We start from the raw sequence: 16,231 nt of genomic DNA on the forward strand, positions 1-16,231 counted from the left end.
CCATAGTAACTCTTAAATATATAAAATGCTGTTGGAGTCTCTACAGAGATGCACATTCAAAGCAGGCACTGGACAGGTCGTAAAGTGGCTGCTCTCAGACCTTTTAACACAACACAGTTATTTACAGACATTTGTTCCTCTGAGGAAACATTTTAGACCTCAGTCCTCTGATGTCAGACTGGGTTAGTAACATTCGATCTACTACAAATCTCTGAGGTCTTTTATGACTGGTGCAATAAAAGATGCTTCATGTTATGGCACAGTATGGTTTGAAAAAGATGGCTGAGTACTGAAAATATAGTAGAGTTTTGTATATTTATGATGTGATGCTTCTGGGACAGGGAGAGGATGGAACTTTAGAGCTCTACATGGCACAGAGGTGCCCTGGGACCATGGCTAGACTCAGGGAACTTATTTTGGATAAATACTTAACTAAACGAACTATGCTTAGGTCATTAATAAAAAGCCATTTATTGTAAAATTATTCACAAATGGAGGCCAAAGATGCCATTTTTTTTCCTTTTGAGTTGTGGTTCATTTTTAAAACTCCCAAAATTAGGCTTTAAAGGAGAAAAGAGGCATCAATTAAACTGAGATTTCAGAAATAAATTCTGTATTTCAGATGGAACAGGGCTTTCTATTCGGAGAGAGAAAAAAAAAATTGGGTAAGTTTTTACTCTAAGTTGCTTTTCCACTTTTTGGCCAAAGAGCTGCATTTCTGTGAAGCCAGAAGGCAGGACCAACCTGCCAGTGCTCCTCACCTGCTGCTTTTGGGCATTGTGGATGGGTGAGCTCTTCCCAGCAGGGCTCCCTGCCTGCTGCCCTCCATCCATCACCTGCTGCTGCTCCAGCACGTCCAGCTCCTTCTCTGCCCTGCTCCCCACTGCCCATCCTGCTTCTCCCTCTGCTGCTGTTCCCGTGCTCATGCCTTAAGTGTCAGCTTTCATATTTTCCAGATTCTGTACTCCCTTGGTGTGTGACTCTGAACTCCATATAAAGTGTTACAAGTTCTCCTCCCAGCTCAGTCACACCAAACAATCCTTTGCCAGCCCCACAACCAAGGACACCGCTGCACCTTCAGCCCCAAAAAGTGCAAACAGCAGAGAATTGAGGAGAGAATCTGGGAGGATGGGACTGCAGAACCTGGAGCTGGAATTGGACAATTAACCCCAGTATGGAAATGGATCAAAACTTATAAAAGTGTGAATATAACATGACACACCTTCTATCTTGGGTCTATCTTGGGTGTAGCCCTGGCCAGGCTCCTGCACTGCCCAAGGTGAATCCTTTGAAGGCCTTTTAATAAATCCCTGCTTTATTCCTTTAACTCTGTCCAGCCTCTGTTCCAGGTCAGCCTCTTTAGGCATCAGTGTCACCAACCAGGTTGTGACAGACCCAGGTGCTGGGTGGCAGCAGGCAGGAGAGGAGCTGGGAATGTTTCAAATTACAGTTTGCAGGCGGTTTCCAAAGTGCTTCATCCCCCAGGTCCTTTTAGCTGCTACCAGACTCTCCTGGGGGATTCTGTGACAGTTCAAGTGACACAGGAGGGACCTGGCAGTGCCTGCTCAGCCCTTTTCCTGCCCAGGTGACAAGTGGCACCAGCAGCCTGCCCAGGGGGGTGGCTCTGGGTGCAGTGTCCCCCTCTTGGGTCATGCACTTAGCAATCTCAAACTGCAATTTCACTTCAGCCTGATTTCTGCTGTTTCCCATCTCGATACCAGAGGTGCAGTGAGTTCTGTGTAAACTGATTATCTGCCCCTCGGGCTGCTCTTTTGTTTGTGCTCTGTAAGCCCTTACCAGAGGCTTTTGTTTCCCACAGATGTTGATTGCATTGTACTGCATCAAAAGGAAATGATCTCTGCCTCAGCCCAGGCTCACTTTGAACATGCTTTTACAGCTACACCGTATCCATACAATGATTGCTCTTGATTTCAGGAGAGGAAAATTAAGATATATAGAGCCAGACACCTTTATGTTCAGCTGTCTGAGCGTGAGAGTGTAGTGTAATACTTTTTTGGACTTTCAGCGAAAACAGATTGAATTTCTTCTTTCTTTTGCCAGGAAAAGAAATTGCAGGGAAAGAAATTATGTCCTGAAGAGCTTTAATTCCTTTGATTGATCTGAAAAGCAGTATAAATTTCTGGATGATAAATGGCAAAGGGATACCCAGACAACACTGAATTGTTCAAAGAGCTCTAGTGCATGATTCCATCACACCCCACGCTCCCCTCAGAAATGAAGCTGATGACAGTGGTGGATGGCTGGAGAGGTAGAACTGACAAAACATGAGGTGCCTGAACCCTAGGGGTTACAAAATCAGAACTGAAATAAGGAAAGTTTTTAAAGATCTTAGATGCATTTCATTTTCATCAAAAACTCCTGTACCTTTCCCAGCTCCTCGCCTAGCAGCGTGGCGTTCTGAAAGCTGCTGAACCTTGGAGCCTCCAGAAGAGCAATGCCATTTCATCCATTGGTTTGTTTTTCAGATGAAATCACGAAAAATGAGGAATGAAAAATGTTTTTCACGATGAAATCACGCAGCTGTGTGCTGTGACATCCCTCACTGGCAGTGCAGGGCTGCCCAGGGCACTGTGAGCCCTGCTACCAACCCCAGTCCTGCCCCTTGGAGCAACCAATCTGCCTGTCTCTCCACTAGGAAAAACTGATTTCCCTGGTTTAGCTTTCCTCCTGTGCTGCACTTTATGCTGAAGGAATAATAGAGCTCTGTAATAGGAAATCTCCTTACATTATTTATCAAACCAACCACACCCTGGCATGACTTTGCTTTTCCCTGTCGTGAGTCTTCCAAACCAGAACTTAATGAAAAGTCTCTCCACAAATGCTCTGGTGTCCAGAGCTCTCTGTAACACTGGAGTGCAGTTCTTTAAATGTCTTGGTGGATTTGGGATTAGAAATTGAATTGACAGATTCCTGGATATGCTTGGAAAAAATACATCAATATTATTTATTTATTTAGTCAACATATATTAGTTATTTATTAGTTATTTCTTAATTACTTAATAAACATAGGTAAGCTATTTTTTTTAACTGAGATGCTTTTGTTTTCGAACTAAGAATTTTATATTGAAATGTAAACAATTATATGGATTAGGAGCTGACAGCAAAACAAAAATCCAGGTTCTCTTGAATTTAAGTATCGATTGTAGAAGCACAGAATCCAGAACCCAGATTTAGAATACAGACTATAAGGTGGTTTCTGCATGAACTTAAATTGTGGTGGAAGAGGTGCTGCAGAAGGAGGTGAGGCACATCAGAGGAAGGTTAGGAACATCTGAAGAGCATTTCAAGGCAGCAGGAGTGCAGACCAGCCTGTGAGCACCTACTTTGAATGAGTTGAGAGAGAGCAGGAATGAAAATTAACTCATTGCCATGGAATCAGAGCCCCAGGAGCCTGGCTCTGTGCACTGGCAGTGCACATATTTCTGTGCCATCTGCTGGAGCTTGGTACCTTTGGTCTGGGATAAAAAAAAAAGTGCTCAGAGTGCACTCTCCATAAATTGACTAAAGTGGAGGTAGTGGAATGATCTTTGATGTAGCAGCTCGGTGGTTTGAGGCTGGGTTTAGGCAGTGGAGCAGCAGCAGGCTCCTCTGGAGATAATTCTCCCTCCCTCCACCCCCTGCAGGAGTGTGAGCAGCCAGGGATGAAGGGGCTGGGAAGGCACTTGGTGCTGCAGCTCTTGGGGCTGTGTCCTCATGGCAAGGCAGGATCAAAAGAGCTGAAGTGGGAAAATGCATCCTACAGAGAGAGAGCTTTGCTGAAAGCATCCCTGGGGACTGAGCGACTCCTGTGCCTCAGCAGTCTCCAGATCCCTGTTTATGTGCTTCCCCAGAAATAGTCAACTTGGCTTTCCCAAAAAAGCAAAAAGCAGTGCTGGAGATGTTGGGAGACTGCGAGTTTACATACCTGGAAAATCTGAAATTCAGACTGGGAGTTGATTCCTCCCAGTATCACTCAAAAGTTGATGGTTTTTTACTGGGGTCTTCCCTCACCCAGCTGAATCATGCAGCTTCCTGCTTCAGGGTGCTTTAAAAAGCTTTAAAAGCTGGTGCTGGTCTTTGAAGTTGAGCTCAAAAATCTCAGATTCCTGGTAAGCATTTAGAATGAAATGTTAAATACTCCAAGTTTTGAGGCTTTACATTAAAAATTCTTAATTAAAATTAAAAATAATTGTTCATGATGACTTTTCTTTATGGCAGGGCTCACCCTCAAAGGGTAAAAGTGTGTTTGATTTCTCTGGCAGCTTCTTCAGATTTTCTAGCAGTGAGAAGCAATATGATCAGTGCTTAGTTTTCAAATTAGAATATCTTTTAAGTTATCTATTGATACTTTTAAAAATTGATCACCCCACGATTTTTTTTCAGACAGACTACTTGTCAGTCAACCTATCACACTACTTCATAAGGGAGAATTTAATCAACAGATTATATTTGCCAAACCACAGGAGCATTGCAGATTGTTGTGGTATTTACAGCTAAGTTCTGCTAATTAACTGTTTTCTTATTTTCTTTACACTGATTTAGTCATATTTTTTGGCTCAGAGTATAAAAATTGACAATGTTAAATGTTAAATTTGGGATTGACTTAATTGAAACTTTTTATTCTCAATGCTTTTAATTTTAGTGATGCAGAAAAAAATTCCAAATTCAGAGTCTTAGATCTTCCTATCAGAAAGAATATACTTCTCAGTAATAGGTTGTCAGGTTTTGAAATCTTTTGAGTGCTGGGGGAATATGTACTGAAAATAATCAACTAAAGTGGCTTTGGCCCTGCCAAGCCAGTCTGTCATGGAAGTGTATTTCAAAATATGTGGGGATGTTTCACCAAGGTGGCAGATAACATTGTTGGTGCTGACATGTTCTGCAATCTCTGCTGACTATGAGCACTTGTACCCAGATTTCCTGCTCTGGAATAAGGATACCAATCCTTTGATGTTCAGAAAAGGGAAGGACTGAAAGTCAGGGTTAAACTCCACTTTGGCATAATCAGGGAGCTCAGCTGTGTAATGGGGTAAGAATGTATAATATTGTACTATAATAACTGCAATAATGTAAAATGTTCCCTTCTCCATTCTCTCACAGATCACTTCTTTTCCTCTGCTGGGGTGTCATGTCACATCTTTCCTAGGTTTGCTGGAAGTCTCTTTTCCCCGGTTATCTGATATTGAAGCTGATCTAGCTTTAGCAGAAAGAATTATTCAGAAGCAAAAGGTTCTGGCTTTGACATGCTTTCTCTTAGCCTCAAAATCTCCATTTTTTGTTGTTGTGGATATAAAATACCCTGTCATCTGCTGAAAGCAGCCATGCAGTGCTGCTCTATGGTGGGTCTGATTTATTCTGCTGCCTTGAGCAGAGCACTCTGGTGCTGGCAGGCTGTGGCAGCCCAGGTTTGGTGCTGGAGGTCGAGAGCCATCTGGTCCTGTGATGATGGCTGTGTGAAGGGCTTAGTGGCTGCAAGGATGTCCTCTGGCCACACTAAAACGCATTAAAAGCTATTTGTGGTGTTGTGGAGGCCCTTGATAAAGCCAGACCCAAGATTTTGAGAGAAGGTTTTTGTGTAATGTGCGTTGTTTACATTTCAAGGTGCATTCAAGTCTCCTGGTCACAGAGACAACAGGTGATAGGCACTGGGTAAAGGATTTCTAGATTAGCCATGGCATAAAATGAGGGATTGCCCAGTGGTGGTGGGAGGAAATCACATCCCAAAATTCACTGCAAGTGGTGTGGGCATCACTGCTCGTCCAGCACTGCTGCTCCTGCCCTCTGCTCACAGAGCACAGCTGGGGAAACTCCAGATCCAAGGTACCCTGTGCAAACTCCTGATGCCTTAACATTTAGCTTTCATACTTTTGTATTTCAGATTCTGCATTAGTATGTAACTCTGAACTCCATATAAAGTGTTACAAGTTCTCCTCCCAGCTCAGTCACACCAAACAATCCTTTTCCAGCCCCACAACCAAGGACACCGCTGCAGCTTCAGCCCCAAAAAGTGCAAACAGCAGAGAATTGAGGAGAGAATCTGGGAGGATGGGACTGCAGAACCTGGAGCTGGAATTGGACACTTAACTCCAGTATTGAAATGGATCAAAACTTATAAAAGTGTGAAAACTCCTGACTTGGGGTCTATCTTGGGTGTAGCCCTGGCCAGGCTCCTGCACTGCCCAAGGTGAATCCTTTGAAGACCTTTTAATAAATCCCTGCTTTATTCCTTTAACTCTGTCCAGCCTCTGTTCCAGATCAGCCTCTTAAGGCATCCCTCCAGGTCCAAGGCAAGGCAGAACCTCCAGCACTGGGTGCCACAAGGCACGGTGGCCTCGGTGACAATTTCAGTCCATCACTCTGTCGCGATCGATTCGCGCTCGCGGGGTCGATGCAGGCAGGTTAAATGTGAGAATGAACGAGCAGAGCTACAAGTAATGACTTGCAGAATCTTCCAGCGGTTGAACTCGCTGTGCCAGTGCCAGAATTTGATCAAAGCCTGTCTTTGTATGATTGGAGTGAAGTTTTAAGATGACTCGAACAGAAGGTCTTATTATTTTTGTTTGAATGTTAATACACGGATTATTTCCTTTAAGAAGAAGAGAATGTTGTTTGTGTCTTTTTCTGTCTGTGTGGTGGAAGACAGAATATTACATAAATACTGGTCAAAGCAAACCATTTTTGATCTCTGTACTCCCATCAAATCCCGGGTGTTTGTCATGAAAACAAAACCAGATGTAAATCTGTTATATTTATTGCTTTGCACAGTTGCAAAGATGACCTCCACTGAAAACCCTTCCTTGGTAAGTAATTAAAAATTGACTCACTTGCCCACCCTCTTTGAAAACATCTTTGTAGCTCATTTCCGAATTTAATGAGCCTGACTTCAAACCAGTTCAAGATTTAACAGCTGCTTTTACTGCTGAGGGTTGTCAGCAGCAGCCCTGGCCAGGCTGTTCAGCAGGCAGGAACCCTCTCAGCCTGTGCAAAACTCTGCTCTTGGCAGAACTCTGACCAGTTGTGCTCAGAACCTGCTGGTTTATGATTTCTGACGTTCCAGCCTTTTGCCTGCTGGGGTGTGTCCATGCCCATGCCTGTAATTTGCTGGAGATTCCCATGGGATTAGTGAACAGGAGAAAATCGGTAAAAATTAACCCACTCTGCCTGTGTACATGTAAATAATTGTGCAGCTTTTTACTGATACACCTGCGTGAGTAAATGCATAAAGTTCCTAATGTTCACTCTTCCTCTCAGGCTCCCTGAGATGAAGTGATGTGACATGATGTCTAAATTTCAGATACAGTGTCTTAAAACTAAAAAGAAACCAAAGAGAATCAGGCAAGTGCAAAAGTCAGGGCTTTCTCCTGGTTTAGTGAAACTGATGTTGCTTTTTTGGGGGCAGGGGGGATTTCATCTTTTCTGTGCTGTCCTTGGCCCCTGTTAACATATTAACCTTCGTGTGGATGAACCCTGAGACTGATAGCTGAGCTGACATGCTGATCTGCTCTTTATTTTAAATACCTTTATATCTCCAGCTGAAACACAGCCTGTGAGTGGATGCTGACCTTTATCCAAAAATTAGCTTCTGTTTTAACAACTCACAGCTCACATCGCTTTGGGACCCTGCTCCAAGTGTATGTTTGGGAGGATAGGTGTGTGAAATGCCAAAACCAGGGGCTGTTAAAGCCCAGGGATAATATTCTGCAGCATTTTAAACCTAAGATGTCACTTGTCAGAGCAGAGAAATCCCAGTTATGCCATTATTGTTTTCCTTGTTGCACAGGCAAGGCTGGCAAGGTGTGCTGGAGAAAATAACACAGCCTGAACATTTTTCCCATTCCTGGGGTCAGGAGACAGGAGGAGATGGGTTTAGGATCTAATGGAATAGAGATTCTAATGTGCTGGTGCTCAGATGGTTGCTAATGTGACAGTAAACTGTAATCCCTTTTCCTCTTTGCTTCTGTATAGCTAATTGTGTTTACCAATTTTCTCTTATAGAGCTGCACTAAAATGAAATATAAAAAAATGGAGTATATGATTCAGCACATAGAGAGATGAAGGTTGGTAATATTTACCCTAACTATCCCTTTAGAAATGTATTTATTAGTAGGATAGTCATATGTGAAAATATGAAATTAGTTTGAGTGGGCATGTTTTAGGGTTTTGGGGTTGGTTGAGATTTTAATTTTTTTAAAATATATTTTGCTTATTTTCTTCTTATATGTGTGGCTCAAATGGTCTGAACTCAGAATAAACCTACTTAATCAAAAACTGACATCCAAGGTCTTGTGGCTGTGCACACACAAGGTCCTGACTGTGCTGGGGTTTTCCTGCTGGGATCTGGAAGCAAACTCACCAGGACCTCCTTAATCTTTGCTCTGCTTCCCCTCTGCTCTCTGTGCCTGGCTGATGTGTCTGAAGTTTTTGTGTTTCCTGTAAGTCAGGCTGACAGAAACAGAATCTTTAGAGGCTTTATGGAGTCTTTTGTCCTCCTTTTTGTTCAAAGGAAACTTTGCTTGGAAAAGGATTTTAATTTTGTTTCGGGGACTAAAATGGTTTTGGTTCTTTCCTTAATGAAAGAGGGCATCTTCAAGTGCTACAGTGATGTCAAAAATATTACAACAGCTAAACCCAGATTCTGAGACTCCATAATTTATACAGCTGTAAAATCAGGGGTTCTCCTGTAAATGTGTGTTTGTTTTCCTTGGTTCCAGCTTCTCCATGTACAGGCTCCAGCAGTTCCACTGTCACCCTTGTCAAAAAATCACTGTGTTGTTTCTGACTGGAAATAAATGTTTGTCTTAAGTAAATTGTAAAGTGGGTAGCTGCAGGATTTCTTCCAGGCAATTTGCTTCCATTGTATCTAGAAGAATCATATGCTAATTTGTATTTTTTATGTGAACACACAGAGCAGGCTTGCACAGTCAGACTGTTCACAGTGTGATTCCTGCTTGCATTCCTGCTGCTAGAGCCAGCAGAAGGGGAAAGCTCAGGCTCATGGACAGGAGGCTGCAGCCAGCAGAAACAGCCTCTCCTAATTTTTCCAAAAATGCTTTTTGAAGAAAGATGGGTTTATTGTCTTTGTTGTCATCGGTGTCAGAGCTGCCTCACAAAATCCAGCTTGCACAGAGCACACGGGGATGAGCTCCCCTCGGAAAAGAGGAGGTTGTGTGATTTAAAGGTAAATGTGAATTAACTCAAATGCTCTTTTAGCTGAAGGTGCTGCCTGTGGGAGGGAAAATGGGCACTGCCTTGCCTGGGTTTTGCTGGCAGCCACCCCTGCCCCATGCCTTTGTCACATCCTGCAGTCCCCTGCAGCGTTTGTGGCTGTGCTGATGAACTTTTGGAGGATGCTCTGGTACCCTGAGCTCTTCGGCAGCTCCTAATCAAGGCAATTGAAACATTCAGATCCTTAATCAGAAGGAAAGAACCCTTCAGAAGAGGCATCTTAAGTGAAAAAGAACTTCTGGGTCGTGATTTATTATCTACTTTGTGCCAAGATAATCTGACAAATTAGAATTGAAAGTGTTGGGGATTACTTCAATTTTTAGGGCCTTTCCTTTCCTTTCCTTTCCTTTCCTTTCCTTTCCTTTCCTTTCCTTTCCTTTCCTTTCCTTTCCTTTCCTTTCCTTTCCTTTCCTTTCCTTTCCTTTCCTTTCCTTTCCTTTCCTTTCCTTTCCTTTCCTTTCCTTTCCTTTCCTTTCCTTTCCTTTCCTTTCCTTTCCTTTCCTTTCCTTTCCTTTCCTTTCCTTTCCTTTCCTTTCCTTTCCTTTCCTTTCCTTTCCTTTCCTTTCCTTTCCTTTCCCTTTCCCTTTCCCTTTCCCTTTCCCTTTCCCTTTCCCTTTCCCTTTCCCTTTCCCTTTCCCTTTCCCTTTCCCTTTCCCTTTCCCTTTCCCTTTCCCTTTCCCTTTCCCTTTCCCTTTCCCTTTCCCTTTCCCTTTCCCTTTCCCTTTCCCTTTCCCTTTCCCTTTCCCTTTCCCTTTCCCTTTCCCTTTCCCTTTCCCTTTCCCTTTCCCTTTCCCTTTCCCTTTCCCTTTCCCTTTCCCTTTCCCTTTCCTTTCCCAAAAATGTAATCTCTTCCATGCCCTGAAAATGCACATATATGGGCTGATCTGGGTGGCAACAAAAAGCCTGAAAATGTTATTTTTCCACATATCCTGTCTCTTTTGGGCTTTTCCTCCAGCCCAGACTGTCATAGGTTCCTTAAAATGAAATTTCCTGAGCCCAGTTGATACAGTCTTTGTACAAAGTGTTCCCCCTCAAATTAGATGAATTCCAGAAAGACAATTGAGTATTTCTTGTGTTTCTGCTCTTGAAATCCAGTGGGCAGTTTTTAATCAAGTTTCACGTTGAATCTATTAATTCTACAATTATCTCATCAGTGAAATTTCCAGTAGGCTCTGACAGAAAGAGGGACAATCTACAGAGATCAAAGAAATTCATAAAAATGACCTTTTTAAACTATGAGCTGGAGAAACGATGAACTCTGCATTACTGACACATCTCCAAACTTCACAAAACTTGCCTCATTCTGAATAAGTGATAGGTTTTGGCAGAATTCTGGTTTTGCTGTTTTGGTTTTTTTTTTTTTTTTGTGTTGTTGCTTTTTTAAAAATAAATGAATAGAACATTGACTGCTTTTCCTTAGCATAGAGGGAATTTTAGTTCCACTTTGTTTTCATGTATTGTGAGCTATTGCCTTTAGAAATAATGTGACAAACAAATATATTTTGGGGTTTTGGAGCTCTTATTCCAGGAGTTCTCTTGTATTTGGGTGTCCTACTTAAGACCTCCCAAATGGGAATGAAGAATATCTGAACTATATCACAATGGTGACTTGTTCAAGGCCCCCCAAAAAAAACCCCAAAAACCAAAGAAACAAAAACAAAACCCAAAACCAGACAAACACACAAACAAAACAAAACCCCAAACAAACAAAAAAAATCAAAAATACCAAATTGAATCAACCAAACAAAAACAATCTAAAAACCTACAAACAAATACCCAAAAAAATCAGCAAAAAAATCTAGAAAAAGGACCTGGGCACTGTGTGACTGCTGTCTGCTCTAAGCATTATCTTCTTTTTTTCTTTGACTGAGTAGAAAAAAAAAATCCCCCATCTTCAACAGAATCACAAATCATCTGTTCTTCCCCCATTTTTTCCCTTGCAGTTCTTAGCAGAATTTAAATGAACCTTATTTCTGAACTCAAAGCAAATTGACTGACCAAAAATGTCAATTCACCTTCCATCAATGGATTTAAATAGTGAAATTATGCAGAGATTTCCCAGTGTTTACATACCCAAATTACTAAATGCTAGAAATGCCAGCAATAATGCCAGTTCTTGTCCTATTTACTTTCTGTATTTGAAATCCTCTATAACCTTTGCTGAAACCTTTCAGAAAATTGAAGTAATCTGAGTTTAGCTGCCTTTGTCTCAGGGATTGTTCAGCATTTGTGTTTCCCTCTGCTCTTCCAGGTTTCAGGAACTGGTTCATTTGTCACTTGACAGAAGTCTGGAGTTATGATCCAAATCCTTTTTGTTTGTAGAAGATTTTCATTTCTGCTGAGCTGTTCAGTTTATGCTAGATTTATTCATAAAGAGGGGTAACAACCCAAACCAAATGGCTGGTTTTATTTATTTATTTTGCTAGAGGGACACCCCCTTTTTGTCCTTTTCCCAGTAGACCTGGGCTGAATTAAGTCAAGAATCCAGGAGTTTTACACTTTGCTCTTGAAGTGGTTTTCCTTGAAGTTTCCCATTTGTAAACTGGATGAATATTTACCTCTTCCATAAAACAAAGAAGCAGACAACAGTGATGGTAAAGGCTCATAAATATTTTTGCTTTTTATATTAGTTTTGTTCAAATCTTAGCTAGATTAACATTATAATTTTATAAAAAGTATTCACATAATAAATATAAATACAAACATAATACATTATAAAATATATTATATTTAAATATAGTAATATTGTACATATATTATTATAAATGTATATGACATATTATTTTTATAATATATTATCAAATATAATCGTTTTTGTCATTGGTTATATGATCTGATACTGTCTTTCAAATTTTCATGGGAAACTCCCCTTTTTATTTTAATTTTTATTACACTATGTCCTCAGTTGCCTGCCATATGGTGATAGAATAACACAGTGAATTTAAATAATGGTCTGCTGCTAGAAAAATGAATTTTTCTGTCCAGCAGATAACTTCTCAGAGTTCCTGTAGCATTTTAAGAAGAACCATGATACAATACCTGTACTGAGATTTTTCTTTCTCAAACTTTCACATCCAGTTGTTGCCTTTTTCCCAGGGCACAGCTCTTTCAGCTTCTTCATTAGGGTTTGATTTTTTTTTTTAAATCCCTTGTGTATGTGAAGAAAAGCGACTGTTTGTTTCAGATTTCTTTCATTTCAACCTGGAATTTCAAAGTGTATTTCTTGTTTCTTCACTGAACAGCAGAGAATAAAACTGTGGAATGTGAAAACTTGAGCACATTTCTGTTGCAGATATTGTCAAAGGATCCAGGAGCAGGGAAAGCTGTAAGGGATGGGTCAGATTTATTGAAGATTTGAAGATCTTTTCCAACCTAAGTGATTTTATGACAGGTTCTTTATTTTATTACTCCACCTGGCAAATTTAGAAAGTGCATTGATGCTGTGGGGCTTTCTAACTTTTTTTTTTTTTTTTTTGTCACATCTGAAAAGAAAGAAGAGTCTTCAAAATAGAGAGAGGCTCTGAGACAGCACAGCAGGAAAAAATCCCTCCAGCCCCTAAGTATGGGGACCAAGGCTGCTGAAGTTTTGCTGCTCTTTAAATTCAGCATGGCTGCTTTTTGGAAAGTGGGGTAATTAAGCAGATATGGCTCCTCTGCATATTTTTATTATTCTAAGGCAGTGCAATGGCAGGGCACTGCTAGTTTAATGGGAGAGCTTAATTTTAAAGAGGATAAGACATTGAAAGCAAAATTATGTAATTTGTACTTCATCAAATTTTCCAGCTTTATTTCTCCTCTGTCCTTTTTATAATGTAGTTTTAACAGTAATAATAAAAAGAGAAGACAGGCACATGTGATACAGATATAAAAGAAGAAATTGCTACCAAAATTTAGTCCATGCACTGGCTTTATCACAGAAATTAGAGGAAAATATAAACACTATAATTCTGCTTTTCCACTTTAGGGCTGTTTCATTGTCTAACTCCACAAGTGAGAGTATTTGTTTCATTTTAATCACCTGATTATTAACGACACAGCCCCTGAGCAATTGAATTACCAAATTAATAACTCCCACTATATAAAATTGATATAATGAGTGCTTATCTTCTTGTGCATTCCAAGCAGGCTGGCCTTAATTTTCTATCCCTTTTTTTTCTTTTTTTTTACTTGTGATTACAGTGTTATTGCAATATAAAACCTTTAATTGGAGGAGAATGATATGATGAATATGATATCACCATCAGGAAGAGTCAATAAATCAGTGTTTTCCCTCAAGAAGTCTGCAAAGCCATTAGCAAACTTCACCTTTATACATTGATGTGAGTGAATGGGGTGGCACCACTCTTCCCTCCAGTTCTTTCCTGGTTTTGTTGGCCTGGATAATTATAATCCTCCGAAAAGTGTCTTTCCTTCCAGCTCTGAGTTTGTGCAGTGTCTAAATTCCAACCTCTCCCATCCTTGCTTGGAGATAACATTGAATTCAGTAAAAAGTATGTCTATAATTTTAAAAATGAATAATATTTTAAAAATAAAAATTTAAAAATATGTCTCTAACAAGTGAGAGAAGGCACACCTTGGTGCTAAGCCCGTGTGGATCTCAGGGAAGATGTGCAGGGGGTGATTCCCAGGATCTGCTCAGTGCTCTGAGATGCTGCTGTGCTCCTACCTCCATTTTCAAAAAGCTGATTTGCACATCTCTGCAAGCAGCTTCCTGCTAGCCCCCCACATAGATGGAGCTGCTGCTATTTACCCAGCACATTGTCTTATAAATAAGTATAATAAAATTACAGAGGGCTTATGTGGAGATTAAATGTGTTTCCCCACAGCAATATGAATATTGACTCTGGAAGGCTCCTCCTGCCAGGGCAGAAACATGCAATTTTGTTACAGCCTCAGAGGTAAATACTGCTGTTTGAGCAGTGCTCAGGAGGAATAATGAAGTGTTTTAGTGGCTCTGTGCTTCATTTCTGTAGATTCAACAATTTCTGTGAGCTCTGGCCACGGAGAGGAAAGTTTTCTCCCCTTCAGAAAATATTCAGTGTTTAAAATGTGAGAATCCTCCTGCACTGAAGATTTGCATGATAGGCTTCCATTTATAGGAGAATCTTTCACATAAGGAAGTTTGAATTCTTGTTAAACTTTGACTGATATAAATTCTGCTACCTTAAGTATCTGTCAAAAAATGACAGAAACATTATGCCGGTGGAACCTGGATTTCTCTAGGAGGAAAAACAATCCCCAAAACAGTTTCCTTCCTCCACCTAGAGGGAACACAGAGTGGGAAGCAAAGCAGAAGGAGTGAGTGGAAGGGGTGTTAATAAAGGAGACAGGAGTTTCATTGCTGTACTGCACCAAAAGTATGTAACTAACTTATGTATGTAACTAAATCTGGCACAGGAAAATGCACCACACAGCTTGGAAGTCACTGCCCTGATTTAGAGTGCAAAATCCTGATGTTTTAGGGGTGTTTTCATCCTTCAGATGGACACGGAAACCACGGGGTGTTCAGCAGGGTGGCTCATGGAATAAAGCAGAAAATGGCCAAGGGCAAGAAGAGATTAAGAGTAAGGGGAGCAGAGGAGAAGATCCAGCGAGGAGCTGGGCACAGGGATGCAGGCTGGAGCAAAAGGGCATCTCTGGTGGCTCTGTGACCTTTGGCAGAACATTCCTCATTCCAGGGCTGCTGCAGCCACAGCTGGGGATTTTGCATTGATGACTGGGGATTTTGGATTTTGGATGATTCCAGAACGTGGTCTGGTTCCTGCCTGGACAGTCCTGTGCTCCCTGGCTCACTGCTCACACAGCCTGGGAGTTCTCAGGTAGGTAACTTGTGCTGCCTGGTGGGGAGGGGAGGATGAATTTGGGTCTGAAAACTTTCAGAAACAAGAGAGAAAATGCTGCTGAGTGAAAGAGCTTTGAGTGGCCTTTATTGCCTGATGTAGGACCAGCAATGTGCACCCTGTGTTTTGGGGGCTCGTCCTTGTGGCAGAGGTGTGTGTCAGCAGGGTCAGCCCTCAGGTACAGGCTCAGGATACGGCATCTGAGGGAAATTAGAGCACCTGGGTAAGAAAAGCTCTTTCTGCAGGTTTTTCTGATCAAAAGGCACGGATATGAAGGAGTTGTACAACTACACTGTGAGCCTCTCTCGTATCCTCAAACAGCATCTCTGTCCTGTACAGAGTAATAATACACCCATACAGAGACCAGAATTTGATTCTGAAACTCATCCTGCAAGATGATGTGTGTGAGGAAAGAGAGAGTGGTCCTGGACAGATAATAAATACAGGAGAACTGTGTTGAATAATGTTTCAGGAGTGTTGCAAATAGAAAATTGTATCATAATATATTGCACATGTTGCATGAAACTAAAACCAATTGATTCCATGGAATTGCAGAGCGAATGTCCCTTGGCTGGAGCCCTGGGGGTCACAGTGCCCTGCTTAATGCTGACCTCCAGCCAGCAGCTTAAAAATCAGGGCAGGAGAGTGGTGAACACTATTTTTTGAGAGTAGTGTTTTCTCCCCAGAATGAGGGTTTCAAAAAAGCAAATGTGTGTGCAAATGAATAACACCACTCTTGCTGTTCCCCTTTCCTTGAACTCTGTTATTTTCAGTATTTTCAGAATCTTCTTCAGTCATCGTATCTCCAGCTTTTCTAAAGACTTCCTTATTCTGTTATTTCAGGATTTACTCCTCCTCCCCTAAACCTACTTTTTACCAGCTGTACTCAGCTACTGAGAAACACACAGAAGCTTCCATTGCTAATCCCCGTTTGGAATCATTTCTCTTTAGCACCTTCAAAAGCTTCCTGGGGTGGTCCTTGCTCAGTTGTGCAGCCACGTTTCATTTCAAATCCAAGAGCCCTTTGTCTATGGGTGGATGGAGGGGGTTGATTCAGCCAGGGTGCTGCTGATGATGTGGGTGTTCTCCTGGAGGCAGCTCTGGCTGATGCAGGATTTGGTAAAATCCTACTGCCAAGGGCACTCATTAGAATAAAACTGCTGTTT

The sequence above is a fragment of the Sturnus vulgaris genome, chromosome 18, assembly GCF_052056855.1.
Source record: "Sturnus vulgaris isolate bStuVul1 chromosome 18, bStuVul1.hap1, whole genome shotgun sequence".
Classification (NCBI taxonomy): Eukaryota; Metazoa; Chordata; class Aves; order Passeriformes; family Sturnidae; genus Sturnus; species Sturnus vulgaris.